A 14,036-nucleotide genomic window follows, 5' to 3' on the forward strand; every position below is an offset into this window, starting at 1 on the left:
ACCTCTCTTTTTTGTGAATGCTGGGTCTGCTTCACTATCTTCACACACACTGTACCATGGTGATGATACTTGAGGGGACTCTGAAAGTAAAAATCAAGTCTGAGAGTTGACTTCTCTGCATAAAGCTTACCAAAATATTTGAGGGTGCTCGCTGCAGAGCCATTTGAGGAGAGGTGAGCTCCAGAGAGGGGGAGCATGAGCTGTCGCTCCTCCTCCTGTAAGCTGTTTTAATGCGTACACCAACCCCACCCCTAACCCTACCCCCAGTGACATCACTCGTAGAAGAAGTGCAAAAAAGGTGGAGCTCAAGCTTAAGCTCCCCCTCTCTGAAGCTCACCTCTCCTCAAATGGCTCTGCAGCGAGCACCACTTGAAATATTTATTTGATTTTGTGTTGTTTTTTTTAATGGGTAAAAGCGTGTGATGGTAGCTTAAAAATAGTTTTCAAACATAGCACATACATATCATGATAAAAATAAACATTCTGAAAAAGAAAAATTCTGATCAGAAAAATAAATAATATTTTTACCTTTTAGATTGGACTTCACCTTCTCCAAAATCACGATCCACTGTAACTTTCTCTGAATGTAAAAACCCACACAAAAATACATCATTTAAAACAATATGATATATGTTTGCAAATACAAATGTGTATATAACATCCAGAAAATCTGGCACTGTATTACATGTTTGTGTGTAAACCCACGATTTGATCAAGATTCCACCCTTTAAAATCTGCCCAGCGTCTGTTTTCAAGTCCCAGAAAAACTGAGTTGTGGGAACAGAGCAGTTCTCTTCTGCAGTCATACAGTCATAACACACACATACATATGAAGAGTTTGGTTGCAAAATGCGATAAACGGCATTTTTTGACATTTGGATTTTATTATTGGAAATCACTGTTCAGATGTACCTTAATCTATGTGTGAATTGCTGCCATTAATAACATTTAAGAATGCACATTTTAGGCCAAGTACAAAACGTTTTTTTTTTTCACAAAACGCAATATCCGTCAGACCAGTTTCTTTACAAAGTGCGATATAACAGTTAGAGAACGTTCAGGATGCGGCGCGAGCTCAGCATCCCCTGGGAAGAGAGTCATCGCCGGTGAAGTGCTCAGAGTTTGCTCATTGATTTAGCGATAGAAGATGAAGTCTTCAACTTCACAAAAATTTATAAAAACGCCACAAAAGTGGACCAGAATAAGATACTTCTGCATCAACAATACACAAATGCAGCAGGGAACGAGTCTCCGCTGATGTCAAAAGAAGGCCTAGGAGCGCCTTTTTTCCTACTCCCCATCACAAGATACCTGTCTGCAAGGCGACATTTCTAAGTGTCCTTTATAAGTTTATTTTTTAAATAATTTCTTAAATGTAGCCGAGTAGCCTATCTGAAGATTTATTTATGCGGTTGCACCTATTATTTATAATTTATTCTTGTTGTTGTTGATTTATTATAAAGGAACTTAAAGGGCACATGTTGTTATGGAGAAAACGGTTTAGCTTTTTCACAACCAAATAAATAAGCTATTGTTATTATTATTACAGTGAAATAATTCATTAAATATGACATAGCGAGGTAAGTTTGTGTCACGGACTCAGCTCCGCCCGCTCTAATCATACAGGTTTGGTTTTCTGCAGCGGTGTGGAAGGAGCCGCCCCCCACTCTTTCTGTACCAAGCTAAAGGTCATTTATCTAACTAACTTAATCTTACTTATCAAACAAAACATTGATTCACTAGCTTTTGGTAATGGTATTAATGTAGTATAATATAGCCTAAGGTGGATGTAGCGTTTTGCAAAAAAATAAAATAAAATAAAGTTATGTTATGTTGTGTACATTCTGGCCAAATCTAACTTAGAATCTTATTATTATTAATCAATCTTTGCATATATTATTCCATATATTTATGGTGTATAGTTTTTTTTTAACCAATTTAAGATGTTTGACAATGTGGGTTGGATTAATATGTAGCATTTTGGCATGTTTTTTTACTTAATTATAGACATAAAATTAAATAAAAAATATCCTGGATTTGAAAATATTGTGTTCCTGGCCTTCACTGAGCTTAAGTTATAGTTTAATGTACAAAAATTGTGAATGAACTTGACTGTTGATGTCCTGAAAAATAATGTCAAAATTACCAACATTTTTTTAAATGGATATATCTCGTTCTGCAATGAAACTCTTCATATACAGTTGAAGTCAGAATTATTAGCCCCCCTGAATTATTAGACAGCTTGTTTATTATTTCCCCAATTTCTGTTTAACGGAGAGAAGATTTCTTTCAACACATTTCTAAACAATAGTTTTAATAACTATTTCTAATAATCATTTCTAATAATGGACTTATTTAATCTTTGCTATGACGACAGTAAATAATATTAGACTAGATATTCTTTAAGACACTTCTATACAGCTTAAAGTGAAATTTAAAGGCTTAACTAGGGTAATTAGGTTAACTAGGCAGGTTAGGGTAATTAGTCAAGTTATTGTATAATGATGGTTTGTTCTGTAAATTATCGAGAAAAAAATATAGCTTAAAGAGGCTAATAATTTTGTCCCTTAAATGGTGTTTAAAAAAATTTAAACTGTTTTTATTCTAGTCAAAATAAAACAAATAAGACTTTTTCCAGAAGAAAAAAATATTATCAGACATAGACAGCAGTACTCAAGGTTCGCGGTCTCCACTATGTCAGGCCTTACTGTGTGTGTATTGAGGACTAAGTGTGTTTAACAGCTTCTCTAACATGCCTCTGGTCCCCACAATGTCAGTGCATATGTTCACCAATTAGGACACACACTCTGTTTCATTTCTATATTTTGATTAAGTTAAATAATTACAATTAAATACACCACTACTACAACAACAACTACTATTACTACTACAACTAATAATAATAATAATAATAATAATAATTGTTATTATTATTATTATTATAAACACACCTCATCAGAGTTGTGGGTCTCCTACTGGAGCAGAGCAGTTCTCTTCCTCTGTCATATGGTCATCCTTCAATAAAAGCTGAAAAAAATAAAATGTATATATATATATATATATATATATATATATATATATATATATATATATATATATATATATATATATATATATATATATATATTAGTTAGACAGTAGTACTCAAGGGTCCCGGTCCCCACTACGTCAGACCTTACTGTGTGTATTCAGGACTAAGTGTGTTTCACAGCTTCTCTAACATGCCTCTGGTCCCCACAATGTTACACGAGTGCATACGTTCATAAATTAGGACACACACTCTGTTTCATTTCTATATTTTGATTAAGTTAAATAATTACAATTAAATGCACTACTACTACAACAACAACTACTACTACTACTACTAATAAAAATAATAACAACAACATTAAACACACCTCATCAGAGAGTTGTGGGTCACGTACTGGAGCAGAGCAGTTCTCTTCCTCTGTCATATGGTCATCCTTCAATATAAGCTGAATATAAAAAAATTTATATTAGTTAGACAGCAGTACTCAAGGGTTCCGGTCCCCACTATGTCAGACCGTACTGTGTGTGTATTCAGGACTAAGTGTGTTTCACAGCTTCTCTAACATGCCTCTGGTCCCCACAATGTTACACTAGTGCATACATTCAAAAATTAGGACACACACTCTGTTTCATTTCTATATTTTGATTAAGTTAAATAATTACAATTAAATACACTACTACTACAACAACAACTACTACTACTACTAATAATAATAACAACAACAATAATAAACACACCTCATCAGAGTTGTGGGTCACGTACTGGAGCAGAGCAGTTCTCTTCCTCTGTCATATGGTCATCCTTCAATAAAAGCTGAATAAAAAAAATAAAAAATATATATTAGTTAGACAGCAGTACTCAAGGGTCCCGGTCCCCACTATGTCAGACCTTACTGTGTGTGTATTCAGGACTAAGTGTGTTTCACAGCTTCTCTAACATGCCTCTGGTCCCCACAATGTTACACTAGTGCATACGTTCAGAAATTAGGACACACACTCTGTTTCATTTCTATATTTTGATTAAGTTAAATAATTACAATTAAATGCACCACTACTACAACAACAACTACTACTACTACAACAACTAGTAATAATAATAACAACAACAACAACAACAACAACAACAACAATATTAATAAACACACCTCATAAGAGAGTTGTGGGTCTCGTACTGGAGCAGAGCTGTTCTCTCCTTCTGTCATATGGTCATACTTCAGCAAACCTGAATATAAAAAATATATATATTAGTTAGACAGCAGTACTCAAGGGTTCCGGTCCCCACTATGTCAGACCGTACTGTGTGTGTTTTCAGGACTAAGTGTGTTTCACAGCTTCTCTAACATGCCTCTGGTCCCCACAATGTTACACGAGTGCATACGTTCATAAATTAGGACACACACTCTGTTTCATTTCTATATTTTGATTAAGTTAAATAATTACAATTAAATGCACTACTACAACAACAACAACTACTGCTACTACTACTAATACTACTACTACTACTACTACTACTACTATTACTACTATTACTAATAATAATAACAACAACAACAATAATAAACACACCTCATCAGAGTTGTGAGTCTCGTACTGGAGCAGAGCAGTTCTCTTCCTCTGTCATATGGTCATCCTTCAATAAAAGCTGAATATAAAAAATAAAATATATATATTAGTTAGACAGCAGTACTCAAGGGTTCCGGTCCCCACTATGTCAGACCGTACTGTGTGTGTATTCAGGACTAAGTGTGTTTTACAGCTTCTCTAACATGCCTCTGGTCCCCACAATGTTACACTAGTGCATACGTTCATAAATTAGGACACACACTCTGTTTCATTTCTATATTTTGATTAAGATAAAGAATTACAATTAAATGCACCACTACTACAACAACAACTACTACTACTACTACTAATAATAATAATAATAATAATAATAATAATAACAACAACATTAAACACACCTCATCAGAGATTTGTGGGTCACGTACTGGAGCAGAGCAGTTCTCTTCCTCTGTCATATGGTCAACTATCAATATAAGCTGAAAAAAAATAAAATATATATTAGTTAGACAGCAGTACTCAAGGGTTCCGGTCCCCACTATGTCAGGCCTTACTGTGTGTGTATTGAGGACTAAGTGTGTTTCACAGCTTCTCTAACATGCCTCTGGTCCCCACAATGTTACACTAGTGCATACGTTCACCAATTAGGACACACACTCTGTTTCATTTCTATATTTTGATTAAGTTAAATAATTACAATTAAATGCACCACTACTACAACAACAACTACTACTACTACTAATAATAATAATAATAATTATTATTATTATTATTAAATTTAAACCCACCTCATCAGAGGGTTGTGGGTCTCCTACTGGAGCAGAGCAGTTCTCTTCTTCTCGTCATTTGGTCATACTTCAATAAAAGCTGAATATAAAAAACAAAAAATAATAATTAGACAGCAGTACTCAGGGCTTCCGGTCCCCACTATGTCAGACCGTACTGTGTGTGTATTGAGGACTAAGTGTGTTTCACAGCTTCTCTAACATGCCTCTGGTCCCCACAATGTTACACTATTGCATATGTTCATAAATTAGGACACACACTAAGTTAAATAATTACAATTAAATACACCACTACTACAACAACAACTACTATTACTACTACAACTAATAATAATAATAATAATAATAATAATAATTGTTATTATTATTATTATTATAAACACACCTCATCAGAGTTGTGGGTCTCCTACTGGAGCAGAGCAGTTCTCTTCCTCTGTCATATGGTCATCCTTCAATAAAAGCTGAAAAAAATAAAATGTATATATATATATATATATATATATATATATATATATATATATATATATATATATATATATATATATATATATATATATATTAGTTAGACAGTAGTACTCAAGGGTCCCGGTCCCCACTACGTCAGACCTTACTGTGTGTATTCAGGACTAAGTGTGTTTCACAGCTTCTCTAACATGCCTCTGGTCCCCACAATGTTACACGAGTGCATACGTTCATAAATTAGGACACACACTCTGTTTCATTTCTATATTTTGATTAAGTTAAATAATTACAATTAAATGCACTACTACTACAACAACAACTACTACTACTACTACTAATAAAAATAATAACAACAACATTAAACACACCTCATCAGAGAGTTGTGGGTCACGTACTGGAGCAGAGCAGTTCTCTTCCTCTGTCATATGGTCATCCTTCAATATAAGCTGAATATAAAAAAATTTATATTAGTTAGACAGCAGTACTCAAGGGTTCCGGTCCCCACTATGTCAGACCGTACTGTGTGTGTATTCAGGACTAAGTGTGTTTCACAGCTTCTCTAACATGCCTCTGGTCCCCACAATGTTACACTAGTGCATACATTCAAAAATTAGGACACACACTCTGTTTCATTTCTATATTTTGATTAAGTTAAATAATTACAATTAAATACACTACTACTACAACAACAACTACTACTACTACTAATAATAATAACAACAACAATAATAAACACACCTCATCAGAGTTGTGGGTCACGTACTGGAGCAGAGCAGTTCTCTTCCTCTGTCATATGGTCATCCTTCAATAAAAGCTGAATAAAAAAAATAAAAAATATATATTAGTTAGACAGCAGTACTCAAGGGTCCCGGTCCCCACTATGTCAGACCTTACTGTGTGTGTATTCAGGACTAAGTGTGTTTCACAGCTTCTCTAACATGCCTCTGGTCCCCACAATGTTACACTAGTGCATACGTTCAGAAATTAGGACACACACTCTGTTTCATTTCTATATTTTGATTAAGTTAAATAATTACAATTAAATGCACCACTACTACAACAACAACTACTACTACTACAACAACTAGTAATAATAATAACAACAACAACAACAACAACAACAACAACAACAATATTAATAAACACACCTCATAAGAGAGTTGTGGGTCTCGTACTGGAGCAGAGCTGTTCTCTCCTTCTGTCATATGGTCATACTTCAGCAAACCTGAATATAAAAAATATATATATTAGTTAGACAGCAGTACTCAAGGGTTCCGGTCCCCACTATGTCAGACCGTACTGTGTGTGTTTTCAGGACTAAGTGTGTTTCACAGCTTCTCTAACATGCCTCTGGTCCCCACAATGTTACACGAGTGCATACGTTCATAAATTAGGACACACACTCTGTTTCATTTCTATATTTTGATTAAGTTAAATAATTACAATTAAATGCACTACTACAACAACAACAACTACTGCTACTACTACTACTACTACTACTACTACTATTACTACTATTACTAATAATAATAACAACAACAACAATAATAAACACACCTCATCAGAGTTGTGAGTCTCGTACTGGAGCAGAGCAGTTCTCTTCCTCTGTCATATGGTCATCCTTCAATAAAAGCTGAATATAAAAAATAAAATATATATATTAGTTAGACAGCAGTACTCAAGGGTTCCGGTCCCCACTATGTCAGACCGTACTGTGTGTGTATTCAGGACTAAGTGTGTTTTACAGCTTCTCTAACATGCCTCTGGTCCCCACAATGTTACACTAGTGCATACGTTCATAAATTAGGACACACACTCTGTTTCATTTCTATATTTTGATTAAGATAAAGAATTACAATTAAATGCACCACTACTACAACAACAACTACTACTACTACTACTAATAATAATAATAATAATAATAATAACAACAACATTAAACACACCTCATCAGAGATTTGTGGGTCACGTACTGGAGCAGAGCAGTTCTCTTCCTCTGTCATATGGTCAACTATCAATATAAGCTGAAAAAAAATAAAATATATATTAGTTAGACAGCAGTACTCAAGGGTTCCGGTCCCCACTATGTCAGGCCTTACTGTGTGTGTATTGAGGACTAAGTGTGTTTCACAGCTTCTCTAACATGCCTCTGGTCCCCACAATGTTACACTAGTGCATACGTTCACCAATTAGGACACACACTCTGTTTCATTTCTATATTTTGATTAAGTTAAATAATTACAATTAAATGCACCACTACTACAACAACAACTACTACTACTACTAATAATAATAATAATAATTATTATTATTATTATTAAATTTAAACCCACCTCATCAGAGGGTTGTGGGTCTCCTACTGGAGCAGAGCAGTTCTCTTCTTCTCGTCATTTGGTCATACTTCAATAAAAGCTGAATATAAAAAACAAAAAATAATAATTAGACAGCAGTACTCAGGGCTTCCGGTCCCCACTATGTCAGACCGTACTGTGTGTGTATTGAGGACTAAGTGTGTTTCACAGCTTCTCTAACATGCCTCTGGTCCCCACAATGTTACACTATTGCATATGTTCATAAATTAGGACACACACTAAGTTAAATAATTACAATTAAATGCACTACTACAGCAACAACATCTACTACTACTACTACTAATAATAATAATAATAATAATAAACACACCTCATCAGAGAGTTGTCGAAGCAGTTCTCTTCTGCAGTCATATGGGCATCCTTCAATGAAAGCTATTTAAAAACAGCTTTGTTATATAAGTCATGTCATGACTATAAAGCTTTCATGACAGTCTTATGAACCCCCCTTTAAAGTAAAGCATTACCCAATTAATGTAACTTTTTTTTACCCATTAAGACAAGAAGAAGATATTAAGAGATTGATTTCATTATCTCTTATGAATGATGCAAACTCTTTATTTTTGAACAGATTTACCCTTAATCTATATTAACATTAAAAAACTCTTAGCTTTGCTGAATGTATTAAGGATTAATGTATTAAGTGATCAAAATGTCAAACCTTTCTCCAAGGCCAATCACATGCGCCATAGTCAAACGTTATTTCCTCTCCAAAGAAAATATCCCTGATTGCAAAAAGGCACAAATGAGGTTTTCTCTGAACAACGATCTTATTGACAGTGCAGTTAGGGTGCAGATGGTCATCATTCACCAGCCGGCCGAGGGTCTCGTCCTCATGATCGGCATCAATGCTGCAAAACTAAGAGAAAAGAGCAAGCAACATTTTAATTATGCCCTCTCATAGCAATGAAAAGCTAACTATGGCATGAATACAAACACAATGAATATAATATATACATGTACATTTGAATGGGGAAAACACTTAACCACCTGTTCTTGTTTTACCATATAAAGTCAAACATAAAGACAGTATTTTTATTAATATCTCATCTATGCTTTGCTTCCACAAGCTCTATCATTTGTACTCAACACCAAAACTTCCTTTAATAAATGTGGACAACGCAAACTCTGACCTAAAAGATTTAATGAAACGTGTAGGGTTCAAAAACTACAAAAACCTCACATTAGCATCCTCTCTGTGTGTGAATTATAAATACAGTAAACCTTTTGAAGTGGATCAGAACCTTTCCTCAATGTTGTTCTAATACTATTGAACACCTGTTCTTCTTTCTTAGGACAGTTTTAAAGAACTTTTTTCAACTTCAATTGTTTACAGGTCACACTTTACAATCAGGTTTTATTAGTTAATGTACTTACTAACATGACCTAGTAATGAACAATGCATGTACAGCATTTATTAATCATAGTTTAACATTTACTAATGCATTATTCAAATCAAAATTCATGCTTGTACCAGTAATAATGCATTGCAATAATTAATGCATTGTGCATGTTTAACTAGTAATGAACAACTTTATTTTCATTAACTAAAGTTAAACAACATGAACAAATACTGTAATAAAGTATTATTTATTGTTCATGTTAGTAAATGCATTAACCATCATTAACTAATTTAACCTTATTGTAAAAGGCTACCAGTTGACAGCAAATAAATAAATAAAACACACACAGTGAACATTTATGTACTTTTATATATGTTTTACACTAAGTTGGAGTTTATTATAATTATTTATCTAAAATAAAACGTTTCTACACGTCATAGAACAATAAATTAAGTACATTTCTAGGACCAGATGGCCCCACATTTTAATTATAACCTCTATATCACTACATTAACGTATAAATAGTATATAATAGTGTTATTTCAGGATTAACTTTACATGTTTAAAGCAATTAACCATTTAAAAAGTATGATACAAGAACTATGAAAACATACCTTAGTAACCTTCTATATATTCGGTTTCCAGTGAATGGGTCTTGTCAGTGGAGCTGGTGATGTGTTTCTCCGCATCTTTTAATGGTTTTATCCTCCGTCGATCCATTTAGCCGCACGGTGATTGGTGACTGTCTGACCGCGGCTCATGCACTCCACCCCGGCCTCTGACTCACGTAGCACCGGGCAGTTAGCACGTTAGCACATTAGCGCGAGTAACTTTTACTCGTGTAAACAAGTTAAATTACATACCGAACTGTAGTTTGTGTCTTATCAGTGTTATATTAATACGTAATTTGAAACAACATCGATTAAAACACCCAGGACATTCGTTAAAACATTTAATTAACTATACCTGATAACTGTCAAAATATGCAACATAAGTATTTGTCATAAAACCGATTTCATTACATTATGATGGTGAAAAACATTATAACTTACCCGAAAATTCGATTAATTTGATGATAGATCTTAATTAAGTTGATTAAAGTCGGATTCATTTATGAGATCTGCGCATGTGCAGTAGCCAGAGTGTGTAAGTGTGTGTCAGGGTGCAGTACCGCCATCCGACTACAGGACCGCTATAGAGCAGTGCGCCGACACACACTTACACACTCAATTCAGGTAAATGGTCAAGGTGGGGATCAGTGAAAAAAACTGCACTAGGCATATCAGCAACGCCCCCTGAGTCTTTTAAAGGCAAAACATGGTGGGGACCGGGCGATCGGTCCCCACTATGTTTTTGGTCCCCACTTTGTGAGTGTGCTATCATGCTGAGGTCCCCACCATGTAATAAAAACAAACACACACACACACACACACACACACACACACACACACACACACACACACACACACACAGAGCAATGTTTGGACACATGTGCACCAATTATGCAAGAGCACCAGGATCCGGAGAGCATGTGCTCTTTAAACAAACATGAAGGCATCCACACACATGCAGACACACACACACACACACACACACACACACACACACACACACACACACACACACACACACACACACACACACACACACACATAGATCCAGCATTGATGGACTTCCTGTGGGGCTTTTGAGGGAATTAAGCAGAACCAGCCTATATGAGAGGTCACACTCCAAGTTATATTTCCTTTTCTGTCACAAATGCACATGCTCTTTGTTTCCACTATATATTTGTGCTCTGCTTGTTGATTATTGTCATAATTATTATTATTAGACAGGCCTGAATAGTATTTTAAGTTGATGAACTTCGACGTTTACCTTAAACAGTTTGTGTTACAGACATGAATGACCCCTTAAATTAGGGGTATCAAACTCAATTCCTGGAGGGCCGAAGCCCTGCACAGTTTAGTTCCAACCCTGCTCCAACACACTTACCTGTAGGTTTCAAACAAGCCTGAAGGACTCAATTAGTTTGATCAGGTGTGTTTAATTAGGGTTAGAACTAAACTGTGCAGAGCTGCTGCCCTTTTGGAACTGAGTTTGACACATGTGCCTTAAATGATGCTGCTTGTGGAGGAGAGGTGTGCTGTAGCTCTTTTAACTATATGTATAAATAATATTGATCAAAATATCAAAAATGCTTATTTTAATTATTACACTGATGATACAGTCATATACCCAGCTGCGCATACACACCCAATCTGGCCCTTTCCCAACTACAGATTGCTTTTAATGTACTTGTACTTAATGTTATTTTCAAATTCAAAACAAACTAAGCAAAAGTAAGTTTCTATTACTACTACTTATGGTGCAGATTGAATTGGTGTCCAAGTACAAATATTTTGGTATTTTAATTGATGATACACTTTCTTTAAGTGTTTTAAAGCTTCTATTTTAGAATTAGGAACTGCCTTTATTTTGATGCTAAAAAGTAGTTGGTTGATGCAACATTTATGTTAATATTAGACTATGGTGATGTTATTTATATGTATGCTTCATCTCAGAGTCTGAATGCATTGGATACTGTTTTCCATGGTGCACTAAGATGTATAACTAATTTTAAATCCCTTACTCATCATTGTGTATTGTATACTAGGGTAGGTTGGTCTGCTTTGTCCATTCGTAGGCTCAAGCGTTGGCACATCTTAGTTTACAAATCTATATTGGGTTTACTCCCATCATATCTGCAAAACTACATTTGTAAAAAAACCTGTCCAGCTATGGCCTTCAGTCACTGGATGGTGTCACTGGAACACTGTGGTGTTTGCTATCTGTTCTTAAAGTGCGGACTGAGATGGGGAAAAGGCTTTCAAATACACCTTTTGCATGGAATAATCTACAACAAAGTTGCAGTTTAAAGATTTGATTTCACTAAATGCTTTTAAAAAGAGTATAAATGATTTATAAATGTAAACACAGGCTTGTAGATGTTTGGAATAGTTTATTTGTCAATGTATGATTCATGTTAACTGTCAATTGTTTTTTGTTTGTTGTCTGTTAGACCCATGTGGCATGTATACTGCTAATCTTGCCAGGAGGCTCTTATTAAATAGATTTTTTTTAATCGCAATGGGTTTCCTGGTAAAATAAAGGTTATAATAATGATAATAATGATAATTTTAATCTAAAATATTTACACTTTTAATAAGGAGGATGATTAAAAAACTGGCCTCCTTTTAAACTGCAACACACATAATTCTTAGCAGCACCAAACTACTCTGTATGTTATTGAAGTGTTTTGTGCATTAATATGTTGCTAAGAAGAGTTTTCAAAATAAACCTTGCTAATATAGATGTGAAAAATTGGTCTAAAAATACTTACACCTTAGCAACTGCACCGCAAGCTCTCAAGCATAGTCACTGGTTTGGTTGTCAGTGTTAATAGCTTCATTCATGCGACACTGTTCTGCTCCTCTCAGCAGTTCCCGCTACAAGAAAAGCTGTGTTTCTGTCACAACTTTGACAAATGAAACCGGCAGGCTGTGGAAACCACAATGGTTGCTGTTTAGAGCAAAGAAGAACAGTGTTGTGTGTGTCTATGTGGTGTATCTTTCTATAGCGCTGTGTCAGTAGCTGTGTTGTTAGTAACTGTAATGTAAGACTGTGTATGTATATACAGTAAAGCTGTAAAATAATTATCAGACCACTTGAAAATTCTCATTTGGATTTTTTTTTTATTATTATGTATGGGTTTGTCTTGTTGATCCAAGTTTTAGAAACAACAAATAATAACTTCTAGTTGAACTTCTAGTTGGGTATCAGAATATTAAGGCAAAGGCCTCTAGATTACACTTATTTTACCAAAATTAAAAAAAAAAAGAAAATGATGGCCCATACACTCACCAACATACTTTATCAAAACACACATTACTTACTTTTGTTGAGGCCATTGAAGGTTTACAAAACATGTAAACCTTCTCATAGATATTTTAACCTCGACTGTAGTTGGTTTCAGTTAAAATCTAGGCAAATATTCCTCCATATACTATTTCCTGATGCCTTTAAAATGCTTGAAAACGATCTTCAGTGCATTTCCTCATCATCGCAGTGAGAAGAAGTGTATAAAGCGCCCTCTAATGGTGCATCAGGGTCAGAACCAAAGCTTAGCTGTAAAAATCGCCCATCAAATCTCAGCCAGAGCTAGTTAACCTCTTTCCCCCACCGTAGGTGCCAGCCTGTTTAAATATTGGATGTCTTTGCCTACTTCAGCACAGCCTGTGACTCTCTTGGTTGGAGAATTACGTGATTAAATTGGCTAATCTCACTGCGAGCAGCTCATTCACTGCAGAGCTCATGTTTCAGTGAGTCAGCATGAAGGCGGAGAGCACCCTCCAAATCTCTCCTCTTTTTTCAAGAAAGCTAAGGCATCACTTATAATGCTGTCATCTACGTAAATATTTACATATGCCTTTTTCATGCTTCTCTGTAAT

At 35.0% G+C, this 14,036-nt stretch overlaps 1 protein-coding gene across 2 annotated transcripts in view; it reads left to right on the forward strand.

Annotated features, from left to right (window-relative positions):
• cblb (Cbl proto-oncogene B, E3 ubiquitin protein ligase) overlaps positions 1-14,036 on the forward strand; it is a 146,879-nt gene that overhangs the window by 122,519 nt on the left and 10,324 nt on the right. The window contains exon 14 of one of the 2 annotated variants that reach the window (XR_012386398.1): positions 10,985-12,170. The exons of the other annotated variant lie outside the window; for it this stretch is intronic. The gene's annotated coding sequence lies outside the window, so the exon portion shown is untranslated. Of the gene's footprint in view, positions 1-10,984; positions 12,171-14,036 lie in introns of those variants that run through there. 2 annotated transcript variants of the gene reach the window in all.

The sequence above is a fragment of the Danio rerio genome, chromosome 10 (assembly GCF_049306965.1).
Source record: "Danio rerio strain Tuebingen ecotype United States chromosome 10, GRCz12tu, whole genome shotgun sequence".
Taxonomy (NCBI): Eukaryota; Metazoa; Chordata; class Actinopteri; order Cypriniformes; family Danionidae; genus Danio; species Danio rerio.